Raw genomic sequence first — 6809 nt, 5'->3', positions numbered from 1 at the left:
TATAGAGGGAGCAAGTAGCTACAAGTATGGCAGTGTGCCTTTAAAATTCAGATACTGCCCGCCAAATGACTTTTTGGTTTCCTCTCTTCAAATTGCTTTTAATCACTCATGCGTGAAATATGCACCATAGGAGTTGCATCAAATGAAAGAGGAGGATGTAAGCTTTCCAAATATGTGTCATTTATTAATTTTAAGTGTGATTAAGTTATGATAAAACATTGATAGTTCTCGGTTTCGTTTTTTCTGGGACGCACTGTACAATCTATTAAAATATAGCAGTTCAAAAATCTTTTTAATTCATGTGAAACTGTCATCCCAAGAAAGCAACAACTTAATCATGCAATTTGCGTTCTGACAATTGTACAAAAGATAAGAGCAGGCCAATGAAATATTTCATCACTGAACCCATGTGAGAAGGAAGTATCCATAAATTTGAATACATTTACTTGATAACCGACTTTGTTTAGTACGTCACGTTGTCAAGAAAATGGAGATGCACATGTCGAGCGGAGAAACTCTCCATTGCCCTAAGAATATTTTGCTTCAGACATTTCTCATAACTTTGCTGGAGAATATTGTAAATTAATAGGCAGAATGCAATAAATCTCAGAATAACTAAAGTACTTTTTTGGGGTTAGGTTTCATTGTAGGTAATCTGATTATGCAAATGTCCTATGGTAATCAGAAAACTGTTGGAGCAATGTTTTAGGCAAGCTACGTATTGTTGGATTTAATGCAAGTTCCAGTTATTGTTCCGTGATATGGTTTTTTTTTTGCTTCTAATTTGCAGAAATGGTTATCAAGATTGAATAATAGTGTGGCAGAATATATGGACTAGCTCCCAAGTGAAGGAAAATGTTCATATTTTATAATAATGATAATAATGAGATTTATACAGTGTCAAATATGATTGAAATCAAATGCTCAAGGCGCTCTTGTGCAAAAAACACAAAAAATCACATTAAACCATCTGCATTATAAACAAAGTAACAGGAGTCGTTAAGATAGAACATGAAATTATAGAGAACATTTGATTATATGCTGAATCAAACAGATATGTTAAAAGATTATTTTGTTACTGATCTGACCTTCATTCATTATTGTTCTCATCAATCTAAATTTGAAAGAGATTATATGGCAAACTTTTAGCAATAAATCATTCTACATTGTTGAAGAGATGTAAATTTTTTATTTATAAAATATGAATTGCATATTGGTTGAGCTTGTGCACTGCATTGTTAAAACTAATATTTGTTGATTATATTTCAAATATTCTTTGGCTATAACTTGATGATTATGCATTGTAAGCTGACAAAAGTGCAATATAATTATGCAAACATGTATTCATGATATTTTAGCTTGTAAAATGATAAATATGTAAACTACATTCGGTGTCTTTATTATATATTTTGCATTGAACTGTGTAAGTGATGTACTTTCACAGAAATCTCAGGATATAATTTAACTTTTCTCTTTTGTCTTTCATTTCATGTGCTGAAATGTATATTAATAATGCATATACCTTTTTGTTTTCAAATGAGCTACCGGTAAATATTTTGAAATTATGAATTGGGATTCCTTCATGTATGTCAATAGTCACAAGGTGGAGACATGGATATATACTAGACAATGATGCAGTTACAATTTCACATATCTTCTTGATATTAATGCTATATGTACAGTCACTTTGTTATTATCACTTTAAACAAATGCTGGAGCAAATGCTGGATATAACTCAATTTGGAGTAAAAAGGAGGGAGATAGAATCCAAACATGAGGGTATCATCAAGCATAAAAGCATTCATGTTCATCAAATTTATTAAATTATATTACATGTAATTGCAATATATCAAATCATGAAATATATGATTAACGTCTGCTCAAATTCACATAGTATTTACAGTCAAACCTGTCTCAGTGACATCCTGTCTATAAAGGCCAGCTGTCTAGTGGCCATGCAGTTTGTCTCTCCTGATCGAGAGAGGAATGTGTGTTGTAGAACCTGTCTAGAAAGACCAACTGTCTACAGGGGCCACTTAATAGTCAGGTTTGACTGTAATTGCAAAATCTATAAAGTATTTAATAAAAGTGTCATTCCCTAATTCAATGAATTCAATTCTTTTTGCTGTGATTATCCTCACAGTGGAAATAAGTTGCTGAATGAAAGAGGCTTTGAGTATTAAACCAGGGAGGTGAGACAAATCACTTCCCTGAGTAAACCAAATGCCATAAGTGAGTGTGTTGTGTATGTGTGGGTGCGTGTGTGTGTGTACAAAAAATACTTCTGTTAGGTTCTACTTTTACATGTACATGTAAGTCCATTTTGTGAGTCCTCTGTTGTCTGCATCGATTATTATCATAACATACAATTTCTGTACTGCTTAATGTCAATACAAGAAATTCTCCAAAAAACACATCAGTGCATGTCGTGCCCAAGGCTTCGCTCATTTTTGGCTTTCATCAAGTTGGGACATAAACTTCCGGTTGTGGTTCTGCTTTGTATAGTTTGGCTTTCCGATCTGTAATGTGAACAAAAATTGACCTACTGAGGATGGGAAATACACTTGAAAACTGATAATTCAACTGAAAATGATAGTACCAAAAAAAAATGAAGTACTTTCTTAACAAATAGAAAGGTTCCCTGAAACAGGAAAAGAAAACTTGAGTTTGAGTAACACTTCGGGCTAAACTACTATCATAGGAGCGATGACCTAGCTCGACGTGATGGAGCCCTGCATGTAAACCGCATGTAGAATGTCATAAAGAAGAATTGGAATGCCAAATTTAAACGGGGCATAACAAGTTATAAGGAGGAAATCTCGGCCGTTTCATGGTGTGAAGGAATGTAGGTATCAGCTTGGATGGCCGTTAGCCCGAGTCCATAATCATATTTTTTCCCCAACTTTCAATTTGCCAAAATTAGTATAGGTGTTCCAACTTTGTGGGCTGAAATATTACATTGGACACATACTACTCCATGAGAAATATAAGTTATGCGCGAATGCGCGATAGGGAGAAGTAGGATCTCTAAAGTATACTTTTTTCTTCATTTCATGTGTCCCCCCCCCCCCCCCACCTGTGACTGAATGATTGTGAATGCATGAATTTTTTATTGAGAATACTGAACATGGCAGCCCGTTGGCTGAATTACTTTCAGTTTACAATAAAAACAAATAATTTTAGGTACAAATCGATTTCGGAATAATTGCCAGTTATGTAACAACAAAACTATACATGTGTGTGTACCTGTCACCTACAAAAATAATTTCAATACAGTTAGAAAAGCTTTACTCTATATATATATATATATATATATATATATATATATATATCTATCACATTCCGAAACTTCCTGTCTGGGTACGTCTTATTGTTTCAGATTGACCTGCAATATTTTTAGCTTTAAAAAGGTGTAGGTCATTAATATTAGTTAAATGTCATCTGATACATGTAGAATCAAAAGCCTTCAAATTTGAAAACGCATTTTCACCATATTTAATACTGTACTGTGCGGATAAACCACCTTATAGCCAATTTGTGCCCTAACTTCAATGAGAGTACAAAGCAAAATTTCAGCTTTAAAATAGTGTAGCTCATTATTTAATTTAAAATACCAAACAATGATTTCAAAAGCCTTCAAATTTAAAACTCTTTCCGCCATATTTTTACGCGCATTGTGCCGATAAACCCCCGAATTGCCGGTTTAATTGAGCTTCAAATTTAGTCTAAAACAATAAAACCAAAACAAGAAGTTTCGGTATGTGACATATAATATGAGAGTACAGAGCAAAATTTCAGCTTTAAAATGATGTAGGTCCTTATGTCCACTGGCGTACTGGTGGGGGTGCTTGGGGGGGCTTCAGCCCCCCCAAATAAAATTGAACCACGACTTTTTTTCACAAGTGATGTATATGTTCGTGATATCACATGATTTTCAACAAAATGCTAGTTTTTTCCATTAATTCTTGCAAACTGACCCATTCCCCAAAAAAGCCAGGAAGAGCTTATGTTTTTATTGTCACTAAGGGCCTTATAGTGGCCACCAACAGTAACACTGGTAAAAAAAATCCTTTCCAGAAGCTTTGTGCAAAGCACTGCCGGGAGGCGTCTTATTTTTTCGTACCACGGCGAGCCCGGATTCCTGTTTTAGCATGAATATTCATTAGGCAGGGCCGGGGAAAGTCTCGATTCTCTTGAATATTCATGTATGATCGAGGCATGCGCAGCATCGAATATCGTGTGTAACAAGTACGCTGAATCAATGGCAGGCCTATAATATGACATAGAAAAGCAATGTCATGGTCATTTAGATAATACAGTCATAAATGCTGTGTTGAATTACTAGTAAATGCCAAAATGTCAGTACCGGTAGACAAGATATATAGCATATATTTCAAGTAAGAGTCTTGATAGGCAATTTGTGAGTAGCCTAGGCTTACTTTTCTGAGATTAATGGGAGTCTAGTTCTTTTCATGAATTGGTAAATAATCAGTTCTAGGTTTGCTTTTTAAATATTACAAGCAGAGGTTGCATTATGGTATTGAATATGTGATACAGTATTATAAACTGTATAAAATAGATAACAAGAATAGGCCTACATACAGACATTTATCAAAAATAAAATACTTGTGTATTGCACTTAAATTATTTCTATGATCTATGCTCACTTAACTGCATAAGGAAGAAAAGGAAGAAAGAAAAATGGGATTAGAAAGAAGAATAACAAAGTTAAAAAGTAAAATATATATAAATAATAAATGAATGGAAGAAATAAAGAATACGGAATAGATACCAAGGAAGAAAGAAATAAATTGCAAGAAAATTGAAATGAAAAGAAGACAAAAGAAAAAGGGAAAGGAGCAAGATAATATCGATACCATATCTTCAATCTTGTTTTCTTTTATCTTGCCTCTTGTTTTTGTTTAGGCCTAGCTACCATTTTTTCCTTTCCTTTCTCTTTTTCTCTTAAAAGTTCTCTTTGGTTTCTTTCTAAAATAATGAGGGAAGGGGGGGGGGGGGTGGGGGACTCGATGATAATTCATCATTTGAAGGTTTACAATGTGAAGTCCACGAGTTATATGCACCCACTGAAGAAAATCCATGTACAGGGTTGCTGCAGGAACCCCAGCACCCACAGATCCCACGCATGATGAGACAAACTCGAGAGAAAACTACACATTCTTTCACATACATTGAAGAAAAAAAAGAAGAAAAAAAAATCCAAGATCGGTTGAACTCTTTTTGACCCCTCCCCAGGACGTCGATCAATTACATGTATATGCCCCCCCCCCAAACTCTGGCTACGGCCCTGGCGGTAATTAACCACTATTCAAATCTGACAGGTGCCCCTTTTTCTTCAACAAATGCCCCTTTAACTTCATAATAAGTGCCACTGTTCCATTTTCATAAGTGCCCCTTGTGATATCTGATAAAAGCCCTTTCATTTTTTTTAACTTTGACACGCGTCCCCTTAAACTTTCTAACAAGTGCCCTTTTACCTTTTGATATGTGCCCCTTTCCCTGTTTAATAGGAGCCCCAACCCCAACCCTTTCTCATAAATGCCCCTTTGACACATGCCCCCTTTTCCTTTTTTTATAATTCCCCTTTTCTCTCTTTCTCTGTCTTTCAAAAACTATCTTCTGCAAGGTTCGTTCTCTTGACTGAGCAACCTGTTGCAATTCCTTTCTGTCTCACTTTCAGTCGTACTTGTTGCCACTCATTTGCATTCACTCGTTATCAACTACCATCAACCATTCCATATTCACTCCATTACTGTCCACATTTCAATTTCATTCTCTTCACTCTCCCTTTTTGCAGCCTTTCCAGGAGCTTTGCTAGAAGTAGAACATTTTTAATGTAGAGGCCAGAGAAACCGGAAAGTATGTTAATCATTTTATTCAAATACCTAACTTGAAAAAAAGGAAAGTGAAACATTGTTTAATTACAATATATTGACATAATTTTGTTAAAGAAAAAATTTGAATTTAACACTGGAAATTTGTAATTGGTTTGCCAGCCCCCCCCCCCCTCCAAAAAAAAAAACACACTCAAAACACAACAGTGGTACCAGGGTTTTTGTTAGGAGGCCCATGTACTGTATAATTTTTATTATTAAGAATAGTTTTCTCTTTTTTATTAATTTGACATTGGCATACCGTAAATTTCACCAGGAACCCCCCCCCCCTCCCGACACTGCCATTACTTCTACCAACAGTAATGCTATAATTCAAAATTTCACTTTCTAAATCCTTCTAATATAAACATATAATCATATTTGTACAGAGGATAAGATAAGAGGATAGCAAGCCCCCCCCCCCCACTCCCTGTTTTCTTTAGTTGGGAAGCATCGAAACATGATTCTATGAAAGCTACCAGTTTGGATACGAAAGGCAATGAGGATTAGCAGTTTCCATATTTAATGCATTTAGAGTGTTGTCTTTCAAACCTTCTTACATACAATACTTGAAGTAGCAATAATTTCATAATCTACAAAACTTCCCATACAGAAGTCCATAGAGGTAAATGAATTTTAACATGTATAATTATAATCAAAATATCATTGATTAATTCAATCTTTGATATAGACTGATAGACCTTTATCAATCAAATTTTAAAGAGAATCTTTCTGCCCAGTCCTCAGTTTCATCCTATAAGATGGTAGTTGACATTGTTAGAATTTTAATGTTTATTCGTTGAGGATTAGTTATCTTTAATTATTTGAAAGTCGACAAGATGATAAACTTCATTAGCTTTATTGAATGTAGTATTCTACAAACATATAATACAAATAACAAATAAATATCATGTA

Source organism: Strongylocentrotus purpuratus, unplaced genomic scaffold (assembly GCF_000002235.5).
Source record: "Strongylocentrotus purpuratus isolate Spur 01 unplaced genomic scaffold, Spur_5.0 spur5_scaffold_15, whole genome shotgun sequence".
Lineage (NCBI taxonomy): Eukaryota > Metazoa > Echinodermata > Echinoidea > Camarodonta > Strongylocentrotidae > Strongylocentrotus > Strongylocentrotus purpuratus.
Note: the sequence above shows the minus strand (reverse complement) of the source record.